General features: G+C 37.6%; 1 long non-coding RNA gene across 4 annotated transcripts in view; it reads right to left on the minus strand.

Moving 5' to 3' along the window:
- The window catches only part of LOC132343016 (uncharacterized), a 372,811-nt gene that overhangs the window by 143,234 nt on the left and 204,043 nt on the right, over positions 1 to 25,534 (minus strand). For 3 of the 4 annotated variants that reach the window (XR_009491652.1, XR_009491653.1, XR_009491658.1), the window contains exon 2: positions 14,885 to 15,014. This is a non-coding gene — a long non-coding RNA (uncharacterized lncRNA). Of the gene's footprint in view, positions 1 to 14,831; positions 15,015 to 25,534 lie in introns of all 4 variants that reach the window. The other variant, XR_009491660.1, reaches the window with a different exon arrangement.

The raw sequence follows: 25,534 nt of genomic DNA on the forward strand, positions 1-25,534 counted from the left end.
ACTTTTTCACCTTTTTGTAAGAAAAATTGCATTTTATTAGCTAGAATCCAAATACAGCTAAATGAGGAAAACTCAATAAAAGGACTAAAAGAACATTTTCATCCGATAAATTTGCTGTGAAATGCCACGTTTGTGGCTGTGCCTGCAGTCATTTCAGTTACAAGACACATAGTAGGAAACAGTTTTGGGATTTTCAGCCATTAGTTTATAAATTGAATAAGCTAGATGTGTTCATTCATATAAAGTTAATGTAATTTTTCTTGGGAAAGTTTAATATTCTACAAATCCATTATCATATTTACAAATTAATCTTCCCTTAGGAAAAAAGATTGAAGATTTATAGAAGGAAGTATTTTATTACTTTTAAAACTGCAGTTTTAAAGAAAATCAAAGAAAAAGAAGGAAAATTATATCAAACTATAAATGCCTTTTTATGACTAACAGTTTTGTAACACTGAAATTTATGAAAGGAGAAGGGAATAAAGCAGAACATAGAAAGATTTTTCAATGAGCTCACAGAAATTGCAACTCCTATATCACAAATTGCAAACTCCTAAAAAATTAAACCTGTTGATGTGACTACAAACTGAATGGTGTTAAATTCATTAGATGCTTGAGGATATTATGGATTTCTCCTGGAAAACTTTTTGGGTTTTTTTTTTGCTTAAACTCTCAAGCTACTTGTTCCAATTTTTGACAAGTTAGGATTCTAAACCTTTACAACACCAATGACAAAATTCTGTGTTCATTTAATTTCTTTCTCAAACTTTCAGTGACTTGTTAATGTTGAACAGGTAACTGACAACATAATTAATTCCTAATATTCCACTGTCATAAAACAGAGTTTCCTAAAGAGTAAAACTAGAGTGTAGAGTAAAGGAAGTCTCTACATACACACAAATTTCTGACATGTTGTTGAAAGGAAGAAAAGTGAATTGATTTTCCCCCAGATAGTCTCTTTTATGTTCATCCCTAGCATTTATGTAGCATAATATTAATGACAATCTTATAAATAAGATGCAAACTATAATGACTTATTAATAACCACTTTTGTAACACTTCTAACTACTGAAAAATATCAAAGTATTACCTTTATTAAGATGTTCTTCTACAGGAAAAATTTGTTGCTACATTTTTATTACAATAACATCATACACAATTCTTCAGATTGCAAGTCATATAGTAATAATATTTAATATCAAAGATGATAGATCCCAGAATGGAATTCCAGTTCCTCTAATTCCTGAGTCTACCCTCTAAGTTTTACTCAAATAACTCAAGTAATTAAACTTTCTTCCCAGTATTTTCGAACATTTAATAAGTGAACTACTAAAGTTATCCAGTGGAGAAGGAAATGGTGAACCACTCCAGTATTCTTGCCTGAAAAACCCCATAGACATCATTGCCTGCAGGCTCACAGTGCATGGATAGCAAGAGTCAGGCACAATTTAGTGACTAAACAACAACAATATCATCTGGAATAATTTCAGTGATCTGGACCTCAGTACCACAATTTAGCAATGCCAGATATTAGAAAGTTTATTTCAATTATCTTCAACCAAATTTCACTTCTACACATTATATCCTCTTGTTCTGTCTTGTCTTTACCTTTTTTTGTTGTCGTCTTCTGATTTTCTTCTCCAGTACATTACACTCGCATTGTACTATTATGGCTTTTGTAAAGCATCTGATTTCACACTGAACATCCTCAACTGTAGTGCAGTCCTTGGAAGGATATGTTGCCAAGTCCTCTCACTACCTGTTTTCGTTTCCTTAGGTCCATGGTTCTTCAATGTCCCTCTTTAAAAGGGTGCCTCAATTGGGCACAACCCTCCATAAGGAGGTAATCACCAAGAATGGTAAGCCTCCTGATTTTCAGCTCCAATCTTTTTCACCTCAAAGCTCTCACATTATCTGAAAAGCCATGGCAATTAGATTATGGGATTAGCTAGAAGATGTATCATTTGCCAGACAGTATCAAATAGTATTCCTCAAAGGGCTCCTCTTTTTTTTCTTTTTGGATTATTATTCAGCCAAAGTGTATTCAGTAATAGTTTTGGATAGGAAAGAAATGTATGAGGGAAATTCTCAGAGCCAAGCGTGAGAAAGAAAGGAGGCTCTTCGTGATCCTTTACTGATGGTCCTAAAATCAACCAGAAGTCCAAAAAGTAGTGCTTTCTCTTTGGAGTCAACCAGACAAGTTTCATCACAGTGACAGAATCGAAGCCCTTCCTGATCTGTGTATATGGAAAGAACTAAATTCACCAAATTTCACTGAAATACTTGACAATCAGTTTGAAAGGATACTCCCCCAAGAGCCTTTTTACTCATATTGAAACACTAAATTTCTATGACAGTGATACTGGTGTCAAAATATCATGAAACACAGGTAAAAGTATTGAGTGTGATACGTGTTTGTACAGTATTTCTACTTTCCATATATCACTTCATATTAATAGGCAAGGTCGAAAGGGACTGCTGTTGGTTCTCCATATTCAAGAGAGAAATTGAGAACTGAAATTGCTAAATACCCTTTTATATTTCACCCAGTAAATGACAGTGGAACTGAGAGAAACAAGACTGGCCTTTCAGATTAATGCATTCCAAACTTCCTCTCATGAAATGGGCTGTAGTCCATCACACTTAACCTACACTTTCCACACCTCCAGGAGGAGATATCCACAGATATACCTATTTACTTTGGCGTGAACTCAAAGAAATTAGTTTGCAAATCTGGTCTTTTCTTTGTGCATTAACTAATTTCTCCTTTCCACACATACACTTCAAGAACATCAGGTAGATCCATTTACTTCTACTCCTTCATCCCACTGCTCCTCCTAAAGTGACATATTAATTATGGCTCATTTGAAATTTTCTCTTACAAATGTAGGCTCAGATTTCAACACCTAAACAAATTATATATACAGCATGCAAGCCTGTTTGTTCCAGGTTTCTTAAAAGGAGAAAACGAATGCAGTGTATTAATCATCAAACTGATGTCCCTGATTGAAAAATAAATTATTTAAATGAGTAACACTTTGGGTTTTTTTTTAATATACTACTTTCTAGAAAATCTCCTCAACATGTAAGGTGAAAAGAATGAAAAAAATCACTACTACCACAGTGATACATGAACAAAATTAAAGCCATGAATAGGCTACATGACCATGCTCAGTCCAAAATGTTGGGCATTACTGCCATTGGTTCTGTAGTTAATAATCAACTTTTATGGAGGGTACTCCAAATTAGTTTTAAGAAGTTCTAAAAATTCAGCTTGACTACTACAGATTTAAATGAATTTTATTCTTTTCAGAGCACAAAAAACAAAGGCAACCCCTAATGTAGATTTATTAAAAAACAAAAATGCTTCTGTTTCTAAATACATGGAGTAGGGAAGACATTCCTTTTCTCTCAATGTAATGGCAATGAATGTGGATCATCTAAAACAAAGCAACAAGCTTAAATGGAAGGCAACCCACTTAATGATTTTAAGATATATATTTGAGATATAACTCAAATGCCATTCTATTCATGGGGAACACATGTATACCTGTGGCGGATTCATTTTGATATTTGGCAAAACTAATACAATTTTGTAAAGTTTAAAAAAATAAAATAAAATAAAAAATAAATAAAGTAAACAATTGATTGGTTTTTAGTGTATTTACAAATATGTGCAACCTCATCACAACTTTAGAACATTTCCATCACCTCACAAAGAAACCTCATTCTCTTTAGGTACCATTACTAACTCCTCCCTCCCTCTGGCTCCAAGTGAATTACTACTTTCTGTCTCTATAGATTAGCCTATTCTGCATATTTCATAAAAATGAGAGTATATGCAGTCTTTGTGATTGATGTCTCTCACCTAGTATAATATTTTTCAAGGCTACTTGGAAGCATGTATCAGTACTTTATAGATTCATTTTTATGGTTGAATAATATTCCACAGCAGAGTTATATCATATGTGTTTATCCATCCAGCCGCTGTTAAATGTTTGAACTGTTTCTACCTTTTGGCTATTATAAATAATGGTATCATAAATATTAATGTACACCTTTTTCTGTGGACATATGCTTTCACTTCTTGTAATTAGAAATATTGGGTAATATGTAACTCTATATTTAACTATTTAAGGAACTTCCAGACAGTTTTCCAAAGTAGCTGTACCAATTTATATTGCCATGAAGAGTGCATGAGCATTCCAATTTCTGCACATTTTCACCAACAATTATTATCTGGCTTTTTGATTATAGCCATTCTAGTGAGTGTGAAGTGGTAGTTCATTGTGGTTTTGATTCGTTTCTCTGATGACTTAAGATACCAAGCATTTTTGTATGTTTATTGGCTATTTGCATATTTCTTTGGAGAATGTCTATTTGGCTCCTTTGACAATTTTTCAGTTGAGGTCTTTTTCTTATTGAGTTGTAAGAGTCTTATATATTCCAGATTGTTGTTGCTGTTCAGTCTCTAAGTCATGTCCAACTCTTTGGAACCCATGGACTGCAACACGCCAGGTTCCCCTGTCCTTCACTGTCTCCCAGAGTTTGCTCAAATTCATGTTCATTGAGTTGGTAATGCTATCTAACCATTTCATCCTCTTGCACCTTTTGCTTTTAATCTTTCCCAGCATCAGGGTCTTTTCCAATGAGTCAATTCTTCGCATCAGGTGGCCAAAGTATTGGAGCTTCAGCTTCAGCATCATTCCTTTCAATGAATATTCAGAGTTGATTTCCTTTAGGATTGACTGGTTTGATCTCCTTGCTGTGCTGTGTGAAGACTCTCTCAAGAGTCTTCTCCAGAACCACAATTTGAAAGCATCAGTTCTTTGGTGCTCAGCCTTCTTTATGGTCCAACTCTCACATCTGCATGTGAACTACCGAGAAAACCATAGCTTTGACTATATGGACCTTGTCAGCAAAGTGATGTCTCTGCTTTTTAATACTCTGTCTAGGTTTGTCATAGCTTTCTTCCAAGGAGAAAACATCTTTTAATTTTATGGCTGCAGTCACCATCCACAGTGATTTTGGAGCCCAAGAAAATAAAACTGTCACTGTTTCTGCTTTTTCTTTTCCATTTGTCATGAAGTGATAGGACTAAATGCCATGATCTTAGTTTTTTGAACGTTGACTGTTAAGCCAGCTTTTTCACTTTCCTCTTTCATCCTCATCAAGAGGCTCTTTAGTTCCTCTTCACTTTTTGCCATTAGAGTAGTATCATCTGAATATCTGACATTGTTGATATTTCTCCCAGCAATCTTGATTCTAGTTTTTGTTTCATCCAGCCCAGCATTTCACATGATGTACACAGAGTGTAAGTTAAATAAGCAGGATAACAATATGCAGCCTTGTCATACTCCTTTCCCAATTTTGAACCAGTTTATTTTTCTAGATACAAATTCCTATCATATATGATTTGCAATTTTTTCCCCTACTCTGTAGTTTGTCTTCACTTTCTGGAAAGTTCATTTTGATGAAGTCTAAAGTTATCTATTTGTTTTGTTGTTGCCTATTCTTTTGGTGTCACTTAAATTTTTTTAACTACTTTTTTTTAATTTTATTTTATTTTTAAACTTTACAATATTGTATTAGTTTTGCCAAATATCAAAATGAATCCGCCACAGGTATACCTGTGTTCCCCATCCTGAACCCTCCTCCCTCCTCCCTCCCATACCCTCCCTCTGGGTCATCCCAGTGCACCAGCCCCAAGCATCCAGTATCGTGCATCGAACCTGGACTGGTGACTCGTTTCATACATGATATTATACATGTTTCAATGCCATCACAGCACTGTTTTATAATAGCCAGGACATGGAAGCAACCTAGATGCCCATCAGCAGATGAATGGATAAGAAAGCTGTGGTACATATACACAATGGAGTATTACTCAGCCATTAAAAAAGAATACATTTAACTACTTTTTAAATTATTTTTTTCTGTTATTTCTTTAAGTATTGCTTTATGGCTTGCAATATACCTCTTAACTTATCGGAAGCAGCTACAGATTTATACTAACTTAATTTCCATGAGATATGGAAATGTTACTCCTATATAGCTATATTCTCTTTCTGGGGGTATTATTCTGATACATATATTACATTTATAAATTTTATAAGCCCAATGATACATTATATTTTATATAATTTTATATATTTTAAAGAAGATAAATGGAGGAAGGAGAGCAAGTATATATTAATAGCTTTTGCTGTTTTAACCTTCTTGTTTATCATTTCTAGTTCTCTTCATTTGTTCCTGTGAATTTAAGTTACCATCTGGAATCATTTCCGTAACCCAGTACAGTTTTGCTCCCACCCACGTCCTTGTGCTGTATGGACAAATATATCACATTTCTTTATGTTATAGACCCAATAACACTTTACGTGCATATGGCTTTATATAATTTTTAAAGTCAGTCAAGAAAACAAATGAGAATAAATATATATTTGTACTGTTATTTAGATTTGAACTTCTGTCTGAGGTCACTTGCTTTCAGTCTGAAGAAATCTGTTTAGTATTTCTTGCAAGTCAGGTCTGCTAAATACTGTTTCTTTTTATCTAGCAATGTCTTTATTTTGCCTTTATTTCTGAAAGATAGGTTTGCTAGATACAGGATTCCAGGCTGACAGGTTTTTACTTTGAGCTCTTGATTTTGAGAAAGAATAGAATATGTTATTCCATTACTTTCCAGCCTCCATTGTTTCTGATGAGAATTCAGCTGTAAATCTTATTGGAGTTTCCTTGTAAATAAGTCACTTTTCTCTTATAGCTTTCAAAATGTTCTCTTTATCTTTGCATTTCAGAATTTTTACTGTGATATGTCTATTTGTAGATTTCTTTGTGTTTATCTAATTTGGGATTCATGGAGCTTCCCAGATGTGTAAACCAATGTTTGTCAATAAATACTGGAAATTTTTAGCCAATATTTCTTCAAATATTTACTCTGCTATTCTCTCTCTCTTCTCCTTCTGGTAGTTCCACTAGGTATATGTTGCTGTGCCAATAATATTCTATATTTTTCTTCTGCTGCTGCTAAGTCGCTTCAGTTGTGTCCGACTCTGTGTGACTCCATAGACAGCAGCCCATCAGGCTCCACCGTCCCTGGGATTCTCCAGGCAAGAACACTGGAGTGGGTTGCCATTTCCTTCTCCAACGCATGAAAGTGAAAAGTGAAAGTGAAGTCGCTCAGTCGTGTCCGACTCTTCGCAACCCCATGGACTGCAGCCTACCAGGCTCCTCCGTTCATGGGATTTTCCAGGCAAGAGTACTGGAGTGGGGTTCCTTCATTCTTTTTCTCTGTTTTTCAGATTGCATAATCTCTATCAATATAAAAGTTGTGAGGTTTTCTTCTAGTTTCAAACCTACTATCAAGCCCTTCTAGTAATTTTTGAATTTTCAATTATTGAAAATTTTTATTGCAAATTTCCATTTAGTTATTTTTATAATTTCTCTTTCAGATATTCTATATTTGATGCATCATTATCATTATACTATCTTTTAATTTTTAATCATGTTTTTCTTTAATTCTTTGAATATATTTGTAACAGATATTTTGAAGCCTTTGACAGTTTAAGTCCACCATCTCGTTTTTATCACAATAGTTTTTGTTGCTTGTTTGTTTCTGGCGTAAAAGTTATATTTTCTTGAATACCTATATGTCTCAACATTTTGTTGGAAACTAGACATTTTAGATCATATATTATAGCAAATTTAAGCATTTGGCTCTTATCTTCTTGGTCTTGTTTCTGTTATTTATTTACTTGGATATTTAGTGACTGGCTGGATTATTTTAGTAAAGTCTATCTGTTCCCATTCCCCCAGAGCAGGAAGCTTCTGTTGCTGCTAAAGAGGCAGAGTTTGCGTCTGCCTCTAGGATGCCTGGGGATGAGAGTGGTTTAGGCAGAGCTATTTTGACTATGTTTTTCCTGACCAAACTGTTAAGCTCCATTAATTGCTGACTGATTGCTCTATTGTTTCCAACAATGCTCTGGGGCATCAGTTGCTTCATACTCTAAGACAATCAAGTCAGGCTGTTTGAAGAGACTGTTCTTAGGTCAGTGCTGAGATTTGTTCTGACACTAGGGGGGCTCTTCCCAGCTGTCTCTTTCTCCACTTCTCCCCAGCAAACTAGCCAGCCTACAATTTAGCCTACAACTGCAATGAATCTATCAAACACCTTTTACGACAACTTCCACTCTTTTTTAAAGTGCCCTTAGATTTGGACTCCTTGGACTCTATTGCAAATAAAGGCAATTGCTCTGGGGGAAATTTAGAGATATCAGTTCCAAGGCTTGCTTCTCCTTCCACACCACCCCCAGATAAACCTCTGAGCCATACAGTGGGGCGGGGAGGACAAAGACATGTTCTCTCTAAACATCTCCACTTTAGGAGTTTTGCACCCAGTAGAAGACGGGAGTGGAATACAGCAGCTCTAAATCTCCTTAATTTGCCTCTTTCAGTGTGGAAACTCCTACCCCATGAGCCAGAGCAAGTCGATCAGGGCTCAGGTTCTCAGTGGTACACCACCCAAGGTAGAGCCTCCATCCCATGAGTGGAAGCTGGAAAGGTGAAGGGGACCCATTTAGCCATGCTTGCCCAGAACTCAGCCTCAACAAGATGTAGCTGGATCCTGTTAAGAAATGCCGCTGACCTGTCTCTCCCAGGAAGATAGCCCTCCAACGGGAAATAGGAAAGTAAAGGTAGCCCTGTACTCTTGGCTGTAGTAATATCAGATGAAGTGTGTATCTCTTTGAGATTAGAGGCAGAGGGAGTCTGCAGGCTTGGTTCAAATACCACACAATCTTAGAGTTCTTAACAATTTTAATAGATTGTCTTGAATAAATGTGTCTTCATTTGCTATACGTCCCATAGAGTCATTTTCAGAGAACTTAATCTTATTATTTTAATTTTCACTAGCTTTACAGTACTTTTGCCTGGAGAATCTCATGGATGGAGGAGCCTGATGGGCTGTAGTCCATGGGGTCTCTGAGAGTTGGACATGACTGAGTGACTTCACTTTCACTTTTCACTTTCGTGCACTGGAGAAGGAAATGGCAACCCGCTCCAGTGTTCTTGCCTGGAGAATCCCAGGGACGGGGGAGCCTGGTGGGCTGCCGTCTATGGGGTCGCACAGAGTCGGACACGACTGAAGTGACTTAAGCAGCAGCTTTGCTGGGGAAAATATCTGAGAAGCTACTCACACTGTCATGCCAGAAACAGGATTCCCAACACCCTTAATTTTATATTTGCTATAATAAGTTTTTTTTTCCTTTAATTGAGAAGCATTATTAGGACTTTGACAATCTAAGTCTTTTACCTACATTTCAGAGTTACAGAAGCAGTTAGCCTTTACATTCCTAGGAGGCCATTTATATTCACCAATCAGCCAATTCTTTCCTGAGCTCATTTCATCCTTGTAATGCCATGCCAAATGCAGCAAAGAGCAACACACTAAGATCCTAGCTCTTTCTAACAACTTTTTCTAGATTAGCAACTCAGTATATCTGCCTCCCAGGTTGTTGTAGCCTATAGTCTTACCAAATATTTAGCTACTGCATAACCTAGATCTCCAATATCTTTCCCTTCCGCTTTTCCTTGTTTTCTGCTGTCCAACGATAGAAGTCAGTATCATGTATTTTAAGTTTTTGGTATGGGAGCGATATACATCGAGATACTAATTTCTGTTTTAATTACATGAAGCAAATCAGTAAAACAAATAAATCTGATTGAAATTTACTTCTTGCTCAGGTAATAGTTCTGGGCTGGAGATCAGATCAGGAGGTCAAACTTTTACTCAAACTAATATAGAGATTATAAAATAAAGAAACTATCAATGCTTTATGAATGATATGTAGGACATTTCTCAGGGAACACACAGCCTAAAAGACATAAAAATTATATCTATATATATACAGAGACTTCTGTGGGCCATTACAGACACAAAGCATTATTAGGTTGAAGCTTTTTTTAGAGGTAGTTTGCAAGCATGTTGAAAGGAGCATTTACTGGACATTCTAACATTAAAAAGGAACTTTATTTCCTAACATCTTCTGCATTTCACTCATTTGTGGGAGATGTATCTAGAGAGAAAATATACCAGTTCCCCAATTCCCATATTTTCAGAGAGAGGTAGAATTTCTACTCTACCACATATAAGGGAAAATTAATAAAGGAAGTGTCATTTTCAGCTTCTCTCTACTCCCACTCTGTTTCATGGCTGAATTGTGTCCCCTCCTCCCAATTCATATGTTGAAGCCTAAATCCCAGTATCTTAGAATATGACTGTATCTGGAGATAAGATTCCCATAGAGGTAATTAACATAAAGTGGGGTCATATGCAAGGGTTGGGGGGAACATCTAGTCCAGTATGGCTGGTGTCCTTATAAGAAGAGAATAAACCACAGAAAACGTGGAGACCTAGGTACAACCATATGAGGACACAGCTAGCTGCAAACCACGGAAGGACCTCAGGTAATCCCAACTCTACTATCTTCTTGATCTCAGGCTTCTAGCCTCCAGAACTGTGGGAAAATAAATTTCTGTTGTTTAAGCCACCCCATCTGTGGTATTTTGTTATGGAAGACCCAGAAAACTAACACCTGGTAAAAGGGTAACATATAGTTAAGTTTAGAAGAAGTAACAGGGCATGCTTGAAACCTTCCAATAGTAAACAGTAGCCAGTGAGCAAGGATTATTCATTCATCCAGAAGATATCTATTGAATAAGTACTGCAGATGGTTACTAAGTTCAGTTCAGTTCAGTTCAGTTACTCAGTCGTGTCCGACTCTTTACGACCCCATGAATCACAGCACGCCAGGCCTCCCTGTCCATCACCAACTCCTGGAGTTCACCCAGACTCACGTCCGTCGAGTCAGTGATGCCATCCAGCCATCTCATCCTCTGGCGTCCCCTTCTCCTCCTGCCCCCGGTCCCTCCCAGCATCAGAGTCTTTTCCAATGAGTCAACTCTTTGCATGAGGTGGCCAAAGTACTGGAGTTTCAGCTTTAGCATCATTCTTTCCAAAGAACACCCAGGGCTGATCTCCTTCAGAATGGACTGGTTGGATCTCCTTGCAGTCCAAGGGACTCTCAAGAGTCTTCTCCAATACCACAGTTCAAAAGCATCAATTCTTTGGCGCTCAGCTTTCTTCACAGTCCAACCCTCACATCCATACATGACCACAGGAAAAACCATAGCCTTGACTAGATGGACCTTTGTTGGCAAAGTAATGCCTCTGCTTTTGAATATGCTATCTAGGTTGGTCATAACTTTCCTTCCAAGGAGTAAGCATCTTTTAATTTCATGGCTGCAGTCACCATCTGCAGTGATTTTGGAGCCCAAAAAAATAAAGTCTGACACTGTTTCCACTGTTTCCCCATCTATTTCCCATGAAGTAGTGGGACCGGATGCCATGATCGTCGTTTTCTGAATGTTGAGCTTTAAGCCAACTTTTTCACTCTCCACTTTCACTTTCATCAAGAGGCTTTTGAGTTCCTCTTCACTTTCTGCCATAAGGGTGGTGTCATCTGCATATCTGAGGTTATTGATATTTCTCCTGGCAATCTTGATTCCAGCTTGTGCTTCTTCCAACCCAGCATTTTTCATGATGTACTCTGCATACAAGTTAAATAAACAGGGTGACAGTATACAGCCTTGACATATTCCTTCTCCTATTTAGAATCAGTCTGTTGTTCCATGTCCAGTTCTAACTGTTGCTTCCTGACCTGCATACAGATTTCTCAAGAGGCAGGTCAGGTGGTCTGGTATTCCCATCTCTTTCAGAATTTTCCACAGTTTATTGTGATCCACACAGTCAAAGGCTTTGGCACAGTCAATAAAGCAGAAATAGATGTTTTTCTGGAACTCTCTTGCTTTTTCCATGATCCAGCAGATGTTGGCAATTTGATCTCTGGTTCCTCTGCCTTTTCTAAAACCAGCTTGAACATCAGAAAGTTCACAGTTCACGTGTTGCTGAAGCCTGGCTTGGAGAATTTTGAGCATTACTTCTAATTCAGTAGTAAAACATTCTGATATGATCCTTGACTGCAAGAAACTTAAAGTCTAATGGAGAGAAAAAATGAAGAAACTGTGTACTCAAGACACCCCTGAATATGATGAAAAGCCAGGTTGCCTGGTTCTTCCTAGAGAAATCGGGAGAGATGATATCCACATTGGTTTATATTGGATGGTGGGGAGTATCTGGAGGAAAATGGATTGGGTCAAAGCAGCCAGCCAAATGTATTTTCTCATCTGCTGACCAGATTCTTTTGACCCTATACTGTTGAGGGGCAGCTTACCCTTGGATGGTAATTTATTTTGAACAGATGGAACAGGGCTTGGAGATGAACCACAGGGACAACTGCTGACTAAAGTTTCTCCAGTTTTCCATTAAGGAGTGGCTTATAGCTTTCACCAAACCCATACTGGTTAACTGAAGTATACAAAAAATACTACTAATAAAAAAGCACACTCTAAATACCATATAGTTAAAGCTAACACAATTCAGTAATTGTATATAGTTTAGTTCAGAGTATGGATGCTATGACAATTATGAGGAAAGCACAGGTTTTGGAACTGGATTCAACGTAAGATGAACTATACATGTAATGAGTACTACTCAGGTGCCAACTATTTCTAGGTATTAAGAGAGAGGATAATGAGAGGAGGAGGGAAGAAGACATGGTTCCTGCCCTCATCAACTTGTGCAAGTTATTTAGTTTCTCTGAATCTATGTTCTTATATGGTAATTGAGGATCAAGAAAGCTATTCTGGATAGCTCTTATAAAGAGAAAATTTTTATTAAAGGGGCATTTAAAAGCACTTTGCCCAGTGCCTGGCAAATAACTATCTGTTAAATGTTATTCCTTTTCACTTCTCTCTATCTTTGCTCTCTGCAAAAAATACAAAGTAAAAGGAATCCCTTTGGATATTATTCAAATGCATTACCAAATATCATAATCTTCATAGTCAAATTCTAAGGCTTAGAGAAAGATGACTGAATGAGTTTGGATCTTGTTTGAGTAAATCAGCTCTTGCATCATCATGGTTACAACATTTTATGATTTGAAGTACATTCTAGAGGGTGAGTGTGAGCTCAGTGGCTTCAATTGTGTCTAATTCTTTGAAACTCCATGGACTGTAGCCCACCAGGGTCCTATATCCATGGTATTTTCCAAGCAAGAATATTGGAGTGGGTTGCCATTCCCTCCTCTAGGGGATCTTCCTGGCCCAGGAATTGAACCTGCATCTTCTGAATTGAAAGGCAGATTCTTTACCACTGAGCCACCTGGAAGCCCTCTATTTCTTCTCTGTTTTGCTAATTTTCTCATCTTTTCTTTATAGTGTTGGGCTCAGAAAAAAGAGTAAAATCATTTGTTAAAATAGAATAGAAAAAACGAAACCACAAAGAATAATCTACAGGCAGTGGAAATAAAAATAATTCATTCTCTTAAAGCACTAAGAATGATTTTATATTTTTTCATGGAGAATATACTAACATATATATTCAGTAAGATATAACTATCTCCCTTTTTACTAGGAAAAGTTAAAAACAATACAAGACAGGAAAAGAAAAGGAAAGCGAAGTTGCTCAGTCATGTCTGACTCTTTGCAACCCCATGGACTGTACCCTACCAGGCTCCTCCATCCATGGGATTTTCCAGGCAAGGGTTCTGGAGTGGGTTGCCCTTTCCTTCTCCAGGGGAATCTTCAGGGATCGAACCCGGGTCTCCCACATTGCAGGCAGATGCTTTACCATCTGAGCCACCAGGGAGACTATACAAGACAAAGGGTGAATAAATCTCACAAGCTTCAAAATGGTACTGAAAATATTCAATAGTAGGGAACAGGGACAGGGGAGCCTGGTGGGCTGCTGTCTATGGGGTCACACAGAGTCGGACATGACTGAAGTGACTTAGCATAGCATAGCATAGCATAGGGAACATATAGTTCAGATAACATACCATATGGTGTGTATTATCTCTATTGTATTGAGTCAGACTCTCCATGTACCCAATTGACAGTTTGGTTCAGCCCCCTAGGAAGAACTATTCCTTCCTTTTCACAACTTTCACAGACTCTAGTTTACTTAGTCATAATCTCTAAAGTTTTTGATTGGTGCACTGTGCCCTGAAATCATATTCTCCAATATATAATTATAAAGTCAATCATTTGCAGACTATAAAGCCAACACATCCCTTTATTTTATCTTTGTCATTCCTTCCCTCCAGCTAGTCCACATTCCATGAATCAGAAGTATTTTGATTCGGGATGAAACGTTAGCTTTCTCAATGGACATCCTGCTTTTATTCTAATCCCAAATTTCCCCCAAACATCTTTTCTAAATCTGCTCCTTTTATTTTTTGCACTTGAAGCAGGCTGTAATTAGACCTAATTAATTTCTATCCATTATGCTGGTCAGTTATTTATTTTATTCTATGCTGTGTCCAATGCTAAGCTCTTTAGGGACTGCCGAGAAACAAAGCAGGAGTGTGAGTTCTACACTTAGATATAAAACCATACAATATCAAATAATATCCTCATTTTTTCCTCTATACTTTTCATATTTGTACATAAATTTACACTCCTTTCATTAAACTGCTAAAAAAAAAAAACTTTTGTCTTTAACTCACTTGGCTGTATGTAAAGTATCCATAGCTGTGGTACATAATGAAACCACCCTCTATTTAGAGATCCCTGAAAAATCTACATGCAGGGGAGTTCATTTAAGACAGGACATTCACACAATTTGAACACAGCGTTAAGAATATAATAATTAGAGAACAATCTTCTGGGTAATACCAAAGTTTACTTAAACAGATTGATAACATACTCACCAAAAAAATAGCAGGCTCAGTTTTAACAGTTTGTTCCCTTCTGAATGACTTACCCACCAAGCGAGATAGTACAATTACTGGTCTTCACTGTAAATGCCTGGACCCCCTGATGGGCTCTGATAGGAAATGACCCAGTAAGAACAATGGCATTTCTCTTCATATCGCAGCGCATAGTTTTTGTGGCTGTCAGAAAAACATACACAGTTCATTAAAATCAAGGGGGAAAAGGAGGTACATATAGAGAAAACAATGTTTTAAAAAGCTCATGATTGTTTTCTCCAGCCTTAATTTTTCTGTTTTCCAAGCAGACCTCTTTGCAAACCCATTTCTCGATGCCCACTGATAAGCTTGGCCAATTGAAATGTCTTAATCAGAAGTAACTGGTTCCACAAAAACCCAACAAGATTTCTGTGGCAACAGCTATGACCTTTCGCTTTTTCTTTCTGGTTTCAAAGCTGCCTTTAGTGGTCATTCAAATCATGAAAGTGTTAAGTGGGAATAGTCGTAAATCAGCTTTTTAAAGTCTGCTGCCAGCATGAACTCTGTATGTTTAAAAGGGGAGGGGGAGATTTAAGGCCACATTCAAGAGGACTTTACAGCTGTTAAAGCCAGCTTTCTGGGGATCTGGTAATTCTACAACATGATGGTCTTTTTTAAAAACCTACTTGTCCAAATATAGAGCAAATACAGATGGCACAGGTGGCTCAATGGTAAAGAATATGCCTGTCAATGCAGGAGATGCAGAGACGCAGGTTCAATCCCTGGGTCAGGAAGATCCCCTAAGAGTAGGAAATGGAAACTCACTCCAATATTCTTGCCTGAAAAATTCTATGGACAAAGAAATTTGGCAGGTGACAGTCCATGGGTTTTCAAGGAGTCAGACACGAATGAGCAACTGAGCACACCACAGCCATGCAAATAAGTTTAGAAATAATTTTTCAAGTAAATTCGGCCAAATAAGTAGTTTAGTAATGGGGCATATCTAAAACAATTGTTTATTTAAATGAAGTCTGCTTTTCTGGAGGACACATTTTATATTATAGTATGCCTCAGCCAGTATAAGTAAAGAGCCAGATTATGGTGTCTACCACATCTCCAGACACACATATAGTTGAATATGGCAAAATTTCTCTAAAACAGGGCTGGTCAGACATTTAGTAGAAAAGGCAGCTGTCTACATGATACATGTTGAGAAATAGTGAAAAGCATTTCTGCCAAAAATATCTGTTCCATTCCCCCCACGTTCTTATTACCATTTTTCCTGTAACATTTAGAATTCTAATCACTGGTCATTATTTTTACACATCATTAAAAATCTTTACCAGAAAGCAAGGATATTATCTACGAAGACACTAATAAGTCATTAACACCTTACCTCAAATGAAATCAGTCAGACCATACAGAGAGTTTACTTAAAGGACCTGAGGAAGTATAACACCAAACAGGTAATTTTGACAAGTGAAGGGATTTTAAAAAGACAAATGTTTGGCTATTTCACAAGAAGAGCCCTAAAATACCTGGAGGTTTGTCAGGGGAGGCAGAATTGCAGTGAGTCATAATCACCAGGTTAGAGGAGGTGTGGAAAGGAGAAAACCTGTGACATCCTTTCCCTCCAAACAAACTAATATAAAACCTGAGTGCAATTGGCAGCTTTTGAAACACAATAGTATGTGATTTATACTCTCCATCGAAATGATACAAGATTTAGCTACAACTTGCAATACCTTATGCCTAATACCAATTTTGAGTGAGGTATAAATTTCTCAGCACTAGCAGGTGCCCCATCTTAGTCTGAACCAGAGTGTAGAGACTCAGCAAACACACATTAGCATTTGACAGTGAGACAAGTTAAGTGAAAGACTTGTGCACAATGCCACCAGTCACATTAGTCATAAAAATTATATGGTCAATTACTGAATGATTAAAGTTGCATCCAGAGAGTTCTGAGACAAGCGAGTAATGTCAGTTACAGTGTGTGTGTGCATGTGTGCGTGTGTGCGTGTGTGTGTGTGGTGAGGTGAGGACATGCAACATAATGGAGGATTTGATGGAAGTGACTAATTCAAGCATGTGATCCAACAGCCCTGGCAGGTAATCTTGTTCTAACACACAGACACACCCTCACTCGTAGCTGAATGCTCAAGTCTTTTAGACTATTGGCCTATAATCATATACATCACTCTTGTATTCAATAAAGAAGACTTCAAAATAACAGCATTTTATTGAAAATTACACTAGAGGAAATTCTCTGAAATAAATTAGCGATAGAAGAATGAAGCTGTTAAACGAATATATTTTTCATGCTTCAGGGCTATGTGTTTAACAGTTTTCTAACTGTTCATTTATATACATAAAAAAAAGAACACCTCAGTTATTATCTCCTAGAGTTGAAATTAGATATTTAATTGAGTGGAGGGAATGAAAGTCGCTCACTTTTAGATATGGCGACTATTTAAAAATATTTCTGTAAAATGCTTCCTAGACCACCATTGGCCCAAATTCTTGGCAAACATTCCCGTGTGTATACATAGCTGTTTTTGTAAATGTCATTCTGTAAGAGCTAACTCCTTCAGAAACATGTTTATCTTTATTAGGAAAGTCAACAGACTTCTAATAGGAAGAAATGGGTATTTTTCTCTGTGGTATCAGAGGCATCAAAAGATCCAGTTCTTCTGCCAAACCAATCTTTCTTCCTGCCTGCCTTTCAGACTCAGGTAACTGCAGACAGCTGAGCAGGCATTTTCCCCAAAGTCTCTATTGACCTGGCTCCAATCTTTGCTCTGTCCCCTCATCTCTCTCTCTGTGTCACTCTTCCTGGGTGAGGTTTTTTTTTTTTCTCTTTTTTTTTGCCTTGGGAAACCTAGGGATATTCATGGCACTGAGGCAAATAATGTGGAATTAAAAACTAAATTCTTGAGGCCTTATCCTAGCAACAAGACCATCACCATCTGTTCAGAAGACAAGCCAGCTATTATCCACTGCATTCTTTATACAAACTCCATCACCTGTGAGGGGGAAAAAACTTGCCCCTTCCTGGGTTCTCTCTTTGTCACAGGAGAAAGAAATCTGTTTCCCTGTGATGCAGTAAAACCTAAAGAAAGCAAACACGATTGGAAGCACTTAGGACAAAATTAAAGAAATCTACCCAAAGGCCCTATACAACCCAAAATGTCTGATAATTGTCATCTGCGCATAGTAGAACCTGACAAAAATATTGTTGATGTCTCTCAGTAGCCACTACATTATTTAAATTAGAAAGTAACAAATGGAGTGTGTGTGTCTGTATTTTGGTAGTAAAATGATTGTCATAGTCTCTCCTTTATTTTTAGCTTCAAAGATTTTATTCACCTTTCAAAAACTACAGCAAAATTTATGTTTTGGAAGTGGCATTAAAATGTTATTTCAGTACTTCAGAGTAAGAATCGATCTATTTAGACATTTAGTTTAGTCCAGGATGAAAGTTTTTCCTTGAGAAATGTTTAAAACAGTAGACAGTAACTCAGTGATATTTTGTGCAATAAAAATTATATTATTAGGAATACACAGTCTGTTTCCTCTCCTAAAATAGTTCAGTACAAAGGAAGACAATATCTGTAGATAGAATATTTTAAAACCCCAACCAGCATCCAAAGTCCAGATATATGATATAATTCCATATTATTTTCTTTCTAGAAAGAAATACACATGGAGATATAATCCAATAAATTAAAAAAGAATAGATTTAATGACTCTCTACCTTGCGCCAAGCATTACATAATGTGCTCTTGAGTATTTTTTTTAATTTGACATGATTTTTATGAAAAATATATCAACAAATAGAAGTGAAAGTGAAAGAGTTGCTCAGTCGTGTCTGACTCTTTGCAACCCCATGGACTGTAGCCCACCAGGTTCCTCTGCCCGTGGAAATCTCCAGGCAAGGATACTGGAGTGGGTAGCCATTCTCTTCTCCAGGGAATCTTCCCCACTCAGGGACTGAACCTGGGTCTCCTGCATTGCAGGCAAATTCTTTACCTTCTGAGCTACCAGAGAAGCCCCAACAAATAGAAAGTGTCCCTCAAAGCCTAGAAATAGTAGCTCTATAATTATAACTGACATTTGGTTGGTGATTATTACCTTATAATCCATCCATCTTTTCTACATTATCTCATTTGATCCTGATAAAGAGTCTGTGATGCTGGCTGAGCAGTCATCTCTATCACTCAAAGATGAGGAAACCTAAATTTAGACAGGTGTGCTGGTTTTCCCATGGTTCCCTAAGAATCCAAAATCTACTTCAACCAAATCCAAAACTAAAGTCTTTTTTTAAGGCATTATTTATATTTGTACCATCAGAAATAGAATACAAATAATGTGAAGATTCAGGCTAAAGCGACAATAGCTCTTCATTCTCTGGAACAGATTACTGATACGTTGGCTGATGTTCAAAAACATCATTTGTGTTGTACCCAGGCTCTGTTTTCATGAGTCAGTGTGCCCAAAGTTGTCTGTAAAATAAAAACTGAAGTAACCCATGTGACTGTTAATTATCTTCCTTTTTAAATTATACCTTGGATTCCAATCATCTGCATATTGGGCACTAAAAATTTCCTACATGTTTCCCACATTGCTTTTGCTAAAATTTTCCTAGTCAGAGCCACAGTTGAAAAATCTTGCCAATAAGGTAGGGATTCTGAGAAGCAGCTGAATCATTCTTTTTATCCCATCTGTGAATATGCTGGATCTGAAGGCAATAAAATCCCAATAGTTGGCTAATTTTAATGGATGGAAGTGATACATCTGTCTGGTTGCAGCATATCAGATTAGGACAAAGACACACATAAATATGGTAACCAGGTAAGATATAAGAGAGCTAGGTCATAGAAGGATACTTTATCCCATAGACAGGTATTCAGATGGTGAAGCAAAAAGTATTATATGTCATAATAATTGCCTCTAGTCAATTAGAGCCACTTAGTTATACCAAAATATTATAAGATATTTATCAGGACATAGTACAAAGATGTGCATAGGAAAATAGATTTCACAAATATATAACATGGTATAATAACTGAGTAATATGTCTTTAGTAATGCTGTCAACTCAGTTTCAAGTCTACAAGAAAATACTTTTTCAAAAGATTAATTTTCCCAGCAAAATACAACTAATACAAAAACGATTATGCAGAATCATTATTCCCAGCCTTCATTTTCGGATTAACTTAAAACAGGTGTTAGTGATGCTAACAGCAATGTTTTGATCCCCATGCGGCCTGGTGACCTCACTTTCTCTGTTCCTTGAATAGAGAACATAGCCTTTCCTTCTTAGTTCCTTATAAACACATGCTGGCAGTCACAAAGGAGAATTTCTGAAAGGGAAAAATAGCAGGATCAGCCAGCAGACTAAGGAAATGGCATATATACTCCTCAAAACTGATCATAGTTTATAAACATCTTTTCACTAAAAAGGTTCATTTTAACTGGAGTGACCAACAATTCAGGTTTGCCTAGGACTTGAGGGAGTTTCTGTGATGAACTTTCTGTGCTGAAATGGGGAAAATTACAGGCAAACTTCAGTGAGTTGTTGACCCTACTTAGCTGTGAGATAAATTGGCTTACAGTTTAATTTGACCGGTACTCATAGTCTTTTAGCATTCCTTTACAAAACATTTTAGGAAAACGGGACTGAAAAGATCCAGGTTTCTATTTTGAGAACCAAGAGCTCTAAAATGCACTTCAGCAACAGAAATCTGGAGTTTCAAACTTCTTAATTTATGCAAGCAACTTTGTGAGTTCTGCCCACACTAAGACCATTGCTTGCCTTACTTCCTTGACTCATCTTGTGCTACAATCAAGAGTTATCTTGCCTTCCTTGTCGTCTGCCTACTGCTGAGTTATCCATTCATCCTATTATGCCTCTGTTCCCTTTACTAAGCCTGAGAGCCTGATAACTTGTTAATGATGTGAAACAACCAAAAACCTATCCCCATCCCACCATTTTTTAATAGCATGGAAATGCTTCCCTACTGTTTTAAGGGAAGAAAAAAAGATTCAATAGATTACCTTAGAGGTTGTCAGAGCACAAACTCATTACACTGTAAATTAATTTGTAAAAGGGGTGGAGGAGAAAGTATCAAGAATTTATGTCTTTAGTTGCTTTGAGGTAACTAAATGGTTAGTAAAAGAAAGTTTATCTTTTAGAAAAATTCCAACAAGCAAATAGAGCAAGAACAATGGAATTAGAAAAATCACCAGCTTGCAACCCTGAAAGTAATGATGGATACAGGCAATGATCATCAATGAATGGAAAATCATTATTGAAAGATTATTGAAAGAACTTTAAAAAGCTGACATGACTTTTCAAGTTTAGAATCATTTCAAACAGGGCACCTGGTCATTACATGTCTCACACAAAAAGCATACACTGAATCACATGTGAAATGTTCTAGAATGAAACTAGTTGTAGCAAATGCCTCTGGTGCTCACATCCCAGCCCTCTGCCCACCTCCGATCTCAGCTGCAGGTCTGGGGAATGGTTCCAGTTCACTGTGTGCAAGCACCAGCTTCCACAGAAACCTTCAACCAAGGGGAAAGGGAAGCCAGTGGTGAGCTTGAGAGGTGCTTTCTAAACTCCCCAGAGGTCCCCACTGAACAGAGCTCTGCTGTCTACAGTTGTCACCTTGGTAACACAACCTTAAATGGTCTTGTTCTTCCCAGCCCACTCTCGCTACTCCTCTGTTCTGTCTTCTGGAGTCACTTTCCAAATAAACTACTGGCACTGGCACTGGGGTCCTTCTTTGCAAGCCATGCTTTCAGAAGAGCTTTAGCTAAGTTGTTGATGAAACCTATATTGAATTATCTATTTATAGGAAATACAGGAGATAGAGGAACAAGATCGCTGTTGACTCAAGGGATGTCCAATTTTCCCAGGATGGATGATTGGTATTTCAAGCAAATAGAACGCCTGAAAATTAAGGATAGAAGGGAGTGGGGGAAGAAGAACAAAGGAGAGGAAGAGAGGAAGAAAGAAGCCTTTTGCAGATAGAGAGACCTACGTGACCACCAAGTAGAGTATTTATGTGAACTCTGTTGAATCCAGATTTGAGTAAACCAACAACAACAAAAAAATTACCTTGAAAATAAATGGGGGAATTTGAATACAGTATTGGGTGATATTAAGAAATATTTGTTAATTTTGTTAGGTTGATTAACAAAGTGAAGTGGTTATGTTTAAAAAATACCTTATAAAATGAAATTCATACTAAAGTATTCATCAGTGAAATCATGATATTTTGTCTGGAATTGTTTAAAAATACTCCAACTAAACAGCTTGGACAACAAGGAGATCAAACCAGTCAATCATGAGGGAAATCAACACTGAATATTCATTGGAGGACTGATGCTGAACCTCCTATACTTTGGCCACCTAATGCAAAGAACTAACTCATTGGAAAAGACCCTGATGCTGGGAAACATTGAGGGCAAGAGAAGGGGATGACAGGATGAGATGATTGGATGGTATCATCGACTCAATGGACATGAGTTTGAGCAAACTCTGGGATATTAAGGATAGTTCATAGGGTTGCAAACAAACACATCTTAGAGACTGAACAACTCCAGCTAAAAAGCAAAAATAAAATGAGGAATAGGTGGAATCAGATTGCTAAAATGTTAATAATTGTTGAAGATGGTAATGGAAATAAGGAATCATTATCATTATTATTCTCTCTACTTTTGTTCATGTTAAAATTGTATATAATGAAAAGTTAGGAAATAAAAAGTTAATGGTCTGAAAAACCCTGAATTCAAATGTGTGAAATAACATCAACTCTAATTTTGAAAGTGAAAGTTCATCGCACAGTCGTGTCCGATTCTTTACAATCCCATGGACTGCAGCCTGCCATGCTCCTCTGTCCATGGAATTCTCCAGGCAAGAGTACTGGAGTGGGTTGCCATTTCCTTCTCTAGGGTTTCTTCCCAACCTGGGGATTGAACCCAGGTCTCCTGCATTGCAGGCAGATTCTTTACCACTAGAGCCACTAGAGAAGCCTAATTTTACTTCTACTTTAGAAAGTGCAGGCACTGCAGTGATACTACCACTGGAAGAAACTCAGTAATCCCAACATTTGTCTGTCACCTCCTTTGTTACCAGGCACATATTTTAGTGTAAATTATTTTGTCACTGGTTAGCATACTCTAGAGACTTCTTGCTGCTGCTGCTGCTAAGTCGCTTCAGTCGTGTCTGACTCTGTGCGACCCCAGAGATGGCAGGCTACCAGGCTCTTCTGTCCCTGGGATTCTCCAGGCAAGAACACTGGAGTGGGTTGCCATTTCTTTCTCCAATGCATGAGAGTGAAAAGTGAAAGTGAAGTCACTCAGTGGTGTCTGACTCTTCGCGATCCCATGGACTGCAGCCCACCAGGCTCCTCCGTCCATGGGATTTTCCAGGCAAGAGTACTGGAGTGGGGTGCCATTGTAGACCAAATGTTTGTGTTTTTCCCCAAAATTCATATGTTAAAATCTTAACTCCCAAAGTGATGAGAGAGAATTAGGTCTAGATGAAGTCATGGGAGTGCAGCCCCTATAATGGGATTAAGGAAACCAGAAGTCTCTCTCTGCATGTGACACATAGCAAGAAAATGGCAGTCTGCAAACCAGGAAGAGCCTGCTTCCTCACCTCATTAGGAAGAGAACCTGCTATTATCTTGACCTTGGGCTTCCCAGCCTCCATGCCTGTGAGAAATGTCTATTTTCAAAGCCATCAGCCACCTTGTCTATGGTATTTTGTTATATAATGTGCAGTTTCTGTGTGTACTTAGGAAACAAAAATTTATTTAAATATTAGCTTAAGCTAGATATTATAAGAAAGCTATAAAGAGGAAAATGAACATCTTATATTTATACTTTGAAAGTGTTTCCAAATGCATTATTTCTGTTAATTCTTAAAGAATCCCCGAGTGAAAGTTAAATAATATGCAGCAAAATTTAATGATGGTGAATATGAACTATCTCCCCTTCACAGATTACTGCCTTGTCATGGCAAAGGGGCTTCGTAACTAAATGAAGCTATAAGCCATGCTGTGTAGGGCCACCTGAGACGGACAGGTCATAGCAGAGAGTTCTGAAAACACACGATCCACTGGAGGATGGAACGGCAAACCACCCCAGTACACTTAACATGAGCACCTTATGAACTGTACAAAAGGACAAAGAGATGTGAAACCAAAAGATGAGTCCCCAGGTTGGAAGGTGGCCAATATGCTACTGGAGAAGAGCCAAAGAGAACTGCAAATAGCCTCAGGAAGAATGAAGCAGCTGGACCAAAGGAGAAATGATGCGTGGTTTTGGATGTGTCTGGTGATGAAAGTAAAACCCAATGCTGCAAAGAACAGTATTGCATAGGAACCTGAATGTTAGGTCCATAAATCAAGGTAAATAGGAGGCAGTCAAGGAGGAGATGGTAAGAATAAACATCGACATATTAGGAATCAGTAAGCTAAAATGTACATGAATGGGCGAATTTAATTCAGATGACCATTATATCTATTACTGTGGGCAAAAATCCCATAGACAAAATGGAGAAGCCCTCATAATCAACAAGAGTCTGAAATGCAGTACTTGGGTGTAACCTCAAAAATGACAGGATGATCTTGATTCTCTTCCAAGGCAAGCCATTCAATAACACAATAATTTAAGTCTGTGCTCCTATCCCTGATGCCGAAGAAGCTGAAGTCCATCAGTTCTATGAAGACCTAGAAGACCTCCTAGAACTAAAACCAGAAAACAGATTTTCTATTCATCACTGGGGATTGGAATGCAAAAGCAGGAAGTCAAAAGTTTGACTTTGGAGAACAAAATGAAGCAGGGCAAAGGCTAACTGAATTCTACCAAGAGAATGCACTGTGACATAGCAAACACCCTTTTCCAACAACACAAGAGATGACTTTACATATGGACATCATGAAATGGTCAATACAGAAATCAAATTAATTACATTCTTTGTAGCCAAAGATGGAGAAACTGTATATAGTCAGCAAAAACAAGACTTAGAGCTGACTGTGGCTCAGATCATCAGCTTCTCAAAGCAAAATTCAGGCTTAAACTAAAGAAAGCAGGGAAAACCGCTAGGATAGCCAGTTACTATTTAAATCAAACCCCATATGAATATGCAGTGGAGGTAACAAATACATTCAAGGGATTAGATCTAGTAAACAGGGTGCCTGAAGAACTATGGATGGAGATCCACAATAATGTATAGAAGGCAGTAAACAAAACCATCCCAATGAAAAAGAAAAGCAAGAAGGCAAAGTGGTTATCTGAGGAGGCTTTATAAATAGCTGAAGAAAGAAGAGAAGCAAAAAGCAAGGGAGAAAGGGAAAGGTATATACAACTAAATGCAGAGTTTCAAAGAATAGCAAGGAGAGGCAATACGGCCTTCTTCAATGAACAGTGCATAAAACTAGAAGGAAAAACAGAATGGCAAAGACTAGAGATCTCTTCAGGAAAATTGGAAATACAAAGGGAACATTTCACCCAAAGATGGGCACAATAAAGGACAGAAATGGTAGAGACCTAGTAGACAGTGAAGAGATCAAGAAGAGATGGAAAGAATACATGGAAGAATTATACAAGAAAGGTCTTAATGAACTGGGTTACTATGATGGTGTGGTCAGCCACCCAGAGCCAGACATTCTGGAATGTGAAATCAAATGGGCCTTAGGAAGCACT

This window comes from Bos taurus, chromosome 2, assembly GCF_002263795.3.
Source record: "Bos taurus isolate L1 Dominette 01449 registration number 42190680 breed Hereford chromosome 2, ARS-UCD2.0, whole genome shotgun sequence".
In the NCBI taxonomy this organism is placed as follows: Eukaryota; Metazoa; Chordata; class Mammalia; order Artiodactyla; family Bovidae; genus Bos; species Bos taurus.